At 40.4% G+C, this 10,505-nt stretch overlaps 1 protein-coding gene across 1 annotated transcript in view; it reads left to right on the top strand.

Moving 5' to 3' along the window:
* Positions 1-1,005: 1,005 nt before the first annotated feature.
* The window catches only part of NR3C1 (nuclear receptor subfamily 3 group C member 1), a 479,527-nt gene continuing 470,027 nt past the window's right edge, over positions 1,006-10,505 (top strand). Inside the window, exon 1 of the mRNA XM_032242584.1 lies at positions 1,006-1,342. The gene's annotated coding sequence lies outside the window, so the exon portion shown is untranslated. The remainder of the gene's footprint in view (positions 1,343-10,505) is intronic.

The following is a 10,505-nucleotide window of genomic DNA, read 5'->3' as shown; positions in this document are numbered from 1 at the left end:
CCTACCAGAAATCTCTGCAGCTGGGTTCAAAGACGCTGCATCATCAGGGAGTGCCCAGGCAATCGCTGTGTAAGCTTAATTTTGAGAGACACTGCTTTTAGTTCTGCTGCTCTGTTCTTTGCTCGGCCACTAAAACAAGAAGGTCAGATTGGAGCAGGTGAATGTTCTCCATCTAATGATGACAGAAGGACTTTGGAGAGGAGCACAAACAGCCAAGTTTAGGAGGGCCAAGGAGGAACTTTCTCTCTCTTGACTTTACTATATCTCAAACCCAGATTGTGGCATCGGCCTTTTATTTGAAGTCTAATTTTGTTTGGTTTTATTTTGTTTGTTTTTTGTTGGCTTTGTTCTTAAAGGATGCCTTTGTGAAAATCTATACTATTGCTGTCAGTGACTCCAAAGCCAGAGCTCAAGTTGTTTCTTTGACCTTGGACTTATTTACGTAATATTTTTCTCCTCTACAAACCAAAAAGTGTGAAGTCATGTCTCAACATGTTTCAAAGCACCCCAGAGGAAGGTACTATGTTGAGGAAGGTATGGAGCACAGCTGAGAGACTGAGGCAGGTGACTGTGATCTGCATACCCTTAGGGTAATACAGAGTGAGGCAGGTGATGCTGATATTGATTGAGTTCTTGTCTAAAGTCTGTGCTGACACCATTAGAGGCCCCAGAGACTGAGAAAGCAGCAAAGAGAGAGAGAGAGTGGGACGATCTTGAGCTATTAGTTGTAGTCCTGTTCTGCCACTAGCTATCTGCATGACTCTGTGAGAGTTACTTAGTTTCTTCAAAGCCTAGTTTCCTCATTTGTTAAAGCAGAGGGTTTTTCAGGTACTTCAATTGCAATGGCCTAGAGGGCCAGGCAGGTAACGTAAATGGGTGAAGTCAGCTCAGCGGCAACTCGGGAGGAAGTACAAGCCGCTGAGAGCATGCGCCTCCTGAAGCCATTCAAGGCGCAGTTCTTCCTGAAACAGTATCAGCCAAAGAAAACACATCTGTGGCTGAATTTAACCCAGGATAGACTGTCTCTCGGAGCCCTTCCAGCACATAGCCAAAAGTTTTAGAGTTTGTTAGCCATTGGCGTTCAACATGTCCGTTGCATGCCGGTATTAGACCAGAATCAGGAGGAGATTGAGGAGACCCAATAGAAAATGTCGATGATCTCATTCCTGTTACTTAAACCGGGAACAAGTGGCAAGTTGCTGAGCTTCCCACAGACTAGCTGAGGACACAGTGCCAAAGAGGAACCTGCATTCTTTTCCCTAAATGTAATGAGGCTGAAAAAAGATTCTGAAGAAGATGTAGAGTTATTTTGGTAAAGCTTCCAAGAAGGCTCTGATGCAAGGTAATGGGAAGGGGGGTTGAATCATTTGTTTTGTTCATTTTGCTCTATTGGTGGGGGAGGGGGGCCAAGATTTTAAAATAAAAGTAGATACGATAGCTATCATTATGAAAATGCATGGTTTGGGTAACATCTCCATCCCTTTAATGGGAAAATTCAGTTATTCTGTATTTCCAGGCATATGGTGGTTCCTCAATCAGATGTTTGATTATTAATTTAATGCATTCATTCTCAAAGTGTGGCCCCTGGGTCAACAGCATCAGCACCACCTGCGAAGTTGTTAGAAATGCAAATTCTCAGACTGTACCTCTAAGATCTACTGAATCGGAAGCTTGTGACTGGCATCCAGCAATGTGTGTTTTAATAAACCATCCAGGTGATTCTGATGCCTCCTAAAATTTGAGAATCACTGGTTTAATGTTAATTGAAGCCACCGGCTAGGTCATGGGTCTGAGCAGTGTTGCAATCCTGACATTATTATGCCATGTTCTACATATTTATGGGTATTTAAGTCATTCATTTCCAAGTATAATGGGTACCCTAAGTAATCAGTAGGGCTTTGATGATCAGGATGCCAAAATCAAACAGATACAATCGACTGAAACTGTCATTGAGTAGAATTCATGCACGTTCTTCAGGTAAGTGAAGGGTCATTCTTGTTATGTATTCATTCGTTTTTAGTGCTTGTTGATTACATGTGTTTTATTCTGTAATATCAGGTTAAATGGTTCAGAAACATCCTATGTAAGCAGTAATTTGATGTAGCATGACTTCACTATATAACACTTTATATAACATCATCAGTCCATCATCAGGGAAAAAGCCAACACACTCCTAAATAAAAGGGACCTGTCACTTAATTTTTCTCTGAGCATAGCAGTGGGAATCGTTTCATCAGTTTCTTTGCATGTAGGAACAATCCATCTCTGCAGTGTGCAGGTTTGTTAATGCCTGTTATTTTGAGATGAATACATTTTTTGCTTGTTAATATACAGTTGTTCTCTTGTGATCTTAAAAATGTTTCCCATTACTCATCATTGTTCTCGTGGTACCTGAAAGAATCAACCACATCCACAGTGTAGATGTGGTTAATCTACATCAGTATTCCTTCCTGAGACAAGAAGAAATGCTTAGAATTAGGACACAAAGTGGGCTGCTGCCTAGCAGTGATTGATTTGTGAGGGCATGTAAACTGGTTGCTAGGCTTTCGAGATGACATGCAATAGTAAGGGAAACTCAAAACACAAGGAATATTTTCTGCCATTTATTCCAGGGTGCCTTATACTGAAATCTTGAATTTAAGCTCTGTCTGTTCACTGCACATGTTTACATGTCCTCTCTCGTCTCTGCAAACCATATAATACTATTTTTTCTTTCTCTCTATATAAACATGCAAATAGCTTATGTAATCAAATGCATGTGTGCATAAACTGATTACTAAGAAAGTCAACAAGCACCGTAACCATTTTTTAGTGAATTGTTATAAATTGTCCTTGATTTTATAATTCTCAACAAAATGATCAAAATTCATCAACATTCAGGGATCTGCTGACTCTCCTCTTGGTTTTTTAGCAGATTGGCCAATTAGAAGTAAGACTTGATTAAAGTGTTTGAAGATTATTGCAGGCCCACTCTTTCCTTATCATTCACAGAATACTTAGTACACAGCTAGTTGACAGGTGTTTTCTAAGACTTGACAATGCGTGAGGCACTGAGCACAGGATTTTTGGCAGTGACAAGGTTGAGCGTGCCCTTCCTCTCACTAACATGTTGTAGTAGAGACCGCTAACCGGTCATCAGTGTTCGTCTCTTCTTCTCCCTGGGTTTACATTTTGCAGCATCCTCTGCTGCTGGGTGTGGCATGTGGCTGAATTCTGCCAATGAATAATGTAGCGTATGGGCACTGGTAGGACGTGTCATTTCACCCTGGCCCTAAAACCCTTCCACGCATCCAACTCCACACACGCTTCCATGCCTCCTACGCTTCCCTAACTAGTACACTGGGAAGAAAGACACTGAAAAAATAGCAAAAGTGTTTGAGGTAAGAAGATGCACTATCAGACATGACCTTCTATATCGGGACCTTCAGGTCTCAAAGTCCTCAGGGAAAGAAAACATAATATTTTCACCTGGCCTGATTATTTGTTGTTAATTGTTATGAGTTTTGCTTCTATAGTGCAGACAAATCCAACAAATTAAGAAATGTGAGATTGTATAGACTAGAAGAAAATTGGTTAATTTCTTTAATTCATTTGTATTAACAGAAGGACAGTACTAGGACACAAAAGCCAATGCAAGTGTCTTTTGTAATCTTAAGGACACATGAGAATAACTACAATTACTTATGTACACAGAGTGTGCAGCTCCTTTCCCTATAGTCTTTGAAAACTTTGACTATCCCAGGTGAAATATGTGCTTCCGTAAGGAGGGTCTGTCAGGAGTTCTTTGTTCCCATATATAATTTGATCACTTAGGGGTTGCTTTGAACAGTGACATACAAGGGGGATGGTGTTGAAGTGAGAACAGACTGCCAATGTATAAAGGGGTCCATTGTCTGTGGATAACTTAAAAATGGGGCCGGGTATGGCCGCTCATGCCTGTAATCCCAGCACTTTGGGAGGCCAAGGCGGGTAGATCACCTGAGATCCGGAGTTCGAGACCAGCCTTGCCAACATGGAGAAACCCCGTTGCTACTAAAAAAACAAAATTAGCTGGGTATGGTGACACATGCCAGTAATCCCAGCTACTTGGGAGGCTGAGGCTGGAGAATCGCTTGAACCTGGGAGGCGGTGGTTGCAGTGAGCTGAGCTAAGATCATGCCATTGTACTCCAGCCTGGGCAACAAGAGCGAAACTCCATCTCAAAAAATAATAATAATAACTTAAAAATAATAAACCCAACTGAAAGTTAGCCTGCTTATTATTACCATGCACCAGCAATTCTAAACAATGCCAGTTGTTTTTTTAAAAAAATACTCTTTCTAGGCTGGGCATGGTGGCTCACACCTATAATACCAGTGCTTTGGGAGGCCGAGGCAGGTGGATCGCCTGAGGTCAGGAGTTCAAGACCAGCCTGGCCAACATGGTGAAACCCTGTCTCTACTAATACAAAAATTAGCCAGGCATGGTGGCACACACGTGTAGTCTCAGCTTCTTGGGAGGCTGATGCACGAGAATCCCTTGAATCTGGGAGACAGAGGTTGCAATGAGCTGAGATCGTGCCACTGCACTCTGCCTGGACAACAAGAATGAAACTCCGTCTTGAAAAAAAGAAAAATACTCTTTCACCAAGGGAAACCTCCTGGTAGAAAGGGGTTTACACAACCCACTACTTTTGCTCCCCAACTCAGCTTGATATACCACTAGACACCTTAATTATCTATTAAGGGCAGTTTCAATGGCTTTCAATATAACAGATAGTCTGCAACAGGAAATATTATATAATCAAAGAATTTTTAATAGTGCATTGCTCAGGAAAGTGAATCAGAGGCTATTCTTTTTGACCTGGAAAAAAATAAATGGAACCAATGACTTCAGGAAGGCTTCATGCAAGAGCTTGTTCTTGAGACTTTAAAAGACCGGAGCAATATAATGTAACAAAGAAGAGGAAGCATAGGATAAAGGGGAGAGCAAATTCTAAAGCTAGCTAAGTGAGCCAAGAGTGGAGATGACCTTAGGTAGAGTCTAGTGGAATATGACAACAGCTCAGCCAAGTTCGTGTAGCTGGTACAGGACTCAGGTGACAAGCATCCAAATATTTTGTTGTGTTTGGAAGTTATCAGGTCCTCATGAATTTTAATGTCACATAGTCAAAGCACTGGTTTTACAAATACTACCAATTTGCTGTGAATAACTAGTACCATACTTTGGGACAGGGGAAAAGTTGGCTATACAACCATGGCAATTCATACGGAACACGTGACCAGTGTTATGGTTCTGGGTTTTATCGGTGACGACCGCAGAACCCGTTACTTTACGCGGTACTTGATCATCCAGTTTGCAGTTGTGTGAAGCAATGTTGACTGTGCTGACCTGCCAACAGCAGGTCTGGGCTCAGTAATACAGGGGTTATGGAAGGTTCCAAAGGCTGGATACCGAGCCTTAGATGATCAGTTTGATCTCTGCCTTTACGGGTTTAATATTCCAAAAAGTATTGGTTTTGACCACCTCTGTTACCATAATTGGACCTCATTGAAATAAGGTGTGATTTGAGACTGACACTTATTTTTTGTGCTGACCCAGATCAAAGCATTTACAAAGAGGGATTTAAGAGGGAGTATGACCGCCAGGTTCAGACATAAATAAGAAAGTTGAGGATATGAGATGATATGGAGAAAAATGGGCATTCAGGACCAATTTAAATAAAGGAAACTATGTCAATATCTAATGAAACCTCATTTGCCATGGCATAAACAACAATTGTCAAACTTCAACAAGAGTAGAGACAAATGTTACTGTATTTCTCATCCTTGAACGTTGATCGTTATTAGTCCTCAGTGAGCTGTAATTTTGTGTGTGCTGCTATCATGAAATAGCCATTGCGTCATTATATTGGCCAATTTCAACAAGGTAAATTTCACTAATGAAAGTAAGCTTACTTCTAATGTGGACCTTCCCCTGCTGCAAAAACATATTGCAGTTCTTTAGAGTAAACGTAAGATGGAGTGAATCATTGTCTAATCTGTTGTTACCTTTCTTCATCTGAGACACAGCATTAGAACTTCACTGGCAGGGAATTAAGAGAAACTTGTCCAAAAAAAGCTCTGTGCAAATTCCCATCCCTTCTGTGCCAACCAAACCGAAAAATATTTGTGGAAACCTTTCCTCTTGAATTTTTAGTGTGGTTCCAAAAGCAGAGGCAAGGGAAGATAAACCATCCAGGAAGGGCAGTTGGGGGAAGTGGTGAGGGACAGCATTTCTTATTAAAAGGAAGCCAGCATGGTAAACGGCCCCTACATATGAGCCAGAATTGCAGTTCTACCAAAATTTCCACTGGTGAGTCCAAGGATTCCAAAATCTTAGGTCAGCTGTTTATGCTAACAATCAACAAAGCCCTTAGCACTCCAACTCTCGAGGCAGCCGGACTTGTAAGTGGAATTTTAAACACACTTTTTGCAAGTTTCCAAAACCTTCCTTTTTATTTTTAAAAATCTATTAAACTGTATATTTTCAGAAGATCATCATTTCTTTTATCATTGCTGAAATTTCTTTAACGTGTCTCTTGGAGGCATAAACAATCAATGTAGCCATTAATTTGGAGGCCTTTCTCTCTATGAAAACTAATCATTCGAAAGACATTCTGGCTAATCAGGTTGAGGAGAAATGAATAGTGTTCATCATAGCCCAAATAGAGACTTCTTTTTGGCTGTAAGTTTTAAGAAGAAAAACGTTCTGGGAGAAAAAAAGGACAGAATATGCCAGTACTGCTTTTTCCAATGATACTTTTAAGATCTTTCCTAAATTTAATCTTTTTATTAGTTTTAAATATCTGAAAGCCCTTTCAATTTATTTAAGCCCCATATTCCTTTTGTTTTATATTACAATACGTATATATTTACTTTTTTTTCTTTGTAAAGTTTGATTAGTTTCAGGCACATGAGACTTGCTTATTTAAGTGCTTTTCTCAATGTCTGAGGCTATATAATTGAATAGCAGAACTGCTTATAAGTTTGCTAGTTATTCAGATTTGCTGTGCGCAGTAATCAAGTTATGGTGCAGGAATTCCCTTGTACAGGGAAAACGCTTTTACGTTTTCTCTAATAGAACTAAGGTCTACCTTTCATCCCAATTCTGGGTGTCTTTTTCCGGTTGGTGACCAAGGGCCAACAGAAAGAGAAAGAGAGCCTTAATGACATTTTATAGAAAACTGTATCAAGTAAACTCCACAAGCTTGAGTTTGGAGTCTTATCAAGCATTTTCTAAATTACACAAAACAAAGTGTCATTGATTTGAAAACTTAGACTGCATTCTTAAGCATCACAATCAAACTGCAGTATCACCTAGTCTTTTGGATTAAGGAAATGCCTGATGGACTGAGTAGTAGTGTAACCTCCCCTTCAACAAAACGTAGAAGTTGGGGGAAGGTACAGGAGCTGCTACATCATATAGGTCAATGGCTCACTGAAACTTCAGAGCCCCTCACTATACCACCATGCTGGAGCACTTTCACCCACGATTCTTACAGACCCAGTGGAGCACTTTTCCCTGCTACCCTATCAGAGTGCTTTTGCCAGGAGCCCCTGATAGAGCACTACCCCTCAGTGCAGCCCATGTTTGACATCGACAAACCAGAGAACAAAGCTACAAACCCAGTCCCGGTCTTTACCAGAGTTAAAGCGGGCAGCCCAAGAGTGCCGAGCTGAGCCTTGCACTTTTCTGAAAGCATCTAGAAATGAAGCCAGTTGACTAAACTCAACTTATACCACAGTCAAACCTTCAAGGGCATTAAAGAATTTAAAAGCTTCAAACTAGCAATGGTGCACTGGAGAAAAAAATGTGAAAAATGTAAAAGCTAAAAGCCCCATCCAAAGGACAGCACCTTCAAAGGTTAAAGGAACATCAACCCACACAGATGAGAAAGAACCAGTGTGAGAATTCTGGTAACTATAAAATCCAAAGCACCCTTTTACCTCCAAATGAGCCCACTAGCTCCCCAGCAGTGGTACTTGGCCAAAATGAAATGACTGAAAATGATGGACATGGAATTCAGAATCTGGATGGAAAAGAAGCTCATCAAGATTAAGGAGAAAGTTGAAACTGAATCCAAGGAATCCGGTAAAACTATCCAATAGCTGAAGACAAAATAGCCATTTTAAGAAAGAATCAAAATGAACTAGAATTAAACTCACTACAAGAATTTTATAACTCAGTCAGAAGCATTAACAGCATATTAGACCAAACTGAGGAAAGAATCTCAGAGCTCATAGACCAGTTCTGCAAATCAATTCAGACAAAAATAAAGAAAAAATTTTAAAAAATAAAATTATAAATGCACAGTGGCTTACACCAGTAATCCCAGCACTTTGAGAGGTTGATGCAGGTGGATTGCTTGAGTTCAGGACCAGCCTAGGAAACGTGGTAAAACACCACCTGGGACCAGCCTGGGAAACATGGTAAAACACCATCTTTATCAAAAATACAAAAGTTAACCAGGCATGTTAATACACACCTACGGTGCCAGCTACTCAGAAGGCTGAGTTGGGAAGTTCACTGGTGCCTGGAAAGTCAAGGCTACAGTGGGGCATGATTGCACTAATGCCGTCTAGCCTGGATGACAAAGTGAGACCCCTTTTCAAATAAATAAATAAATAAAATCTCCAAGAAACATGGATTACACAGGGACCAAATCTGCGACTCATTGGCATTCCTGAAAGAAAAGGAGAGAGAGTAAGCAACTTGGAAAATATATTTTAGGGTATAATACACAAAAATTTCCCCAGTCTTACTAGAGAGGATGCCATGCAAATTCAATAAATCCAGAGAACCCCTGTGAGATACTATTAAAGATGATGATCCCCAAGACACATAGTCATCAAATTCACCAAGGTAAATGCCAAATAAAAAAATATTAAAGGCAACCAGAGAGAAGGGTCAGATCATTTAAAAAGGGAACCTTGTCAGGCTAACAGCAGACCTCTTAGCAGAAAATTTACCAGCCAGAAGAGACTGAGGGCCTATTTTCAGCATCCTTAAAGAGAAGAAATTCCAACCAAAAATTGTATATCCTGTCAAACTAAGCTTCATAAATGAAAGAGAAATAAAATCCTTCTCAGACCAAGCAAATGCTAAGGAAATTTATTACAACTAGACCAGCTTTACAAGAAGTCCTTAAGGAAATGCTAAATATGGAAACAAAAGAACGATACCTGTTAAAACAAATACACGATTAAGCACATCGCCCACAGACACTATAAAGCAACTATACCAATCAAGTCTACAAAACAACCAGCTAACAACATAATGAAAGAAGCAAAATCTTGCATATCAAAACTAACCATGAATGTAAACAGTCTAAATGCCCCCACTTAAAAGGTATAGAGTGGAAAGCTGGATAAAAAGTAAGACCTGGCTGGGCACAGTGGCTCATGCCTATAATCCCAGCACTTTGGGAGGCCAAGGCAGGTGGATCACTTGAACTCAGGTGTTCGAGACCAGCCTGCCCAACATGGTGAAAGCCAATCTCTATTAAAAATACAAAAATTAGCTGGGCATGGTGGTGCATGCCTGTAGTCCCAGCTACTTAACAGGATGAGGCAGGAGAATGGCTTGAACCCAAAAGGCAGAGGTTGCAGTGAGCTGAGATCGCACCTTTGCACTCCAGCCTGGATAATAAAGTGAGGCTCCATCTCAAAAAAAGACAAGACCCAGCTGTCTGTTGTCTTCAAGATACCCATCTCATGTGTAGTGATACCCACAGGCTTGAAGTAGTGGGATGGAGAAAGATATACCATGCAAACAGAAAACAAAACAAAACAAAAAAACAGTAGTCACCTTTCTTTCTTTCTTTCTTCTTTCTTTCTTTCTTTCTTTCTTTCTTTCTTTCTTTCTTTCTTTCTTTCTTTCTTTCTTTCTCTTTCTTCTTTCTTTCTTTCTCTCTCTCTCTTTCTTTCTTCCTTTCCTCCTTTCTTTCTTTCTTCCCTTTCTTTCCTTTCTCTCTTCCTCTCTTCCTCTTTCTCTCTTTCTCTCTTCCTTTCTTTCTGATGGAATCTTGCTGTGTCACCAGGCTGAAGTGCAGTGGTGTGATCTCAGCTACTGGGTTTAAGTGATTCTTCTGCTTTAGCCTCCTGAGTATATGGGACTTCAGGTGTACACCACCACGCACAACTAATTTTCATATTTTTAATAGAGACGGAGTTTCACCATGTTGGCCAGGCTGGTCTCAATCTCTTGACCTCGTGATCCACCCGCCTCAGCCTCCCAAAGTGTTGGGATTACAGGCATGAGCCACTGCGCCTAGATGTCACTACTCTTATATGAAACAGACTTTAAATGAACAACAATTAAGAAGGACAAAGAAGAGCATTACATAATGATAAAGGGTTCAATTCAACAAAAACAGAGACCTATCCTAAGTATATACACGCTCAACATTGAAGCAATCAGATTCATAAAACAAGTTCTCTTCTAACTACAAAAATACCTAGACAGGAATACAATCATAAGAAGAG

This window comes from Sapajus apella, unplaced genomic scaffold (genome assembly GCF_009761245.1).
Source record: "Sapajus apella isolate SASKATOON/1434 unplaced genomic scaffold, GSC_monkey_1.0 scaffold1, whole genome shotgun sequence".
Taxonomy (NCBI): Eukaryota; Metazoa; Chordata; class Mammalia; order Primates; family Cebidae; genus Sapajus; species Sapajus apella.
The sequence above is the reverse complement of the archived record's forward strand: the minus strand, read 5'-3'. Positions and strand labels throughout refer to the sequence as shown.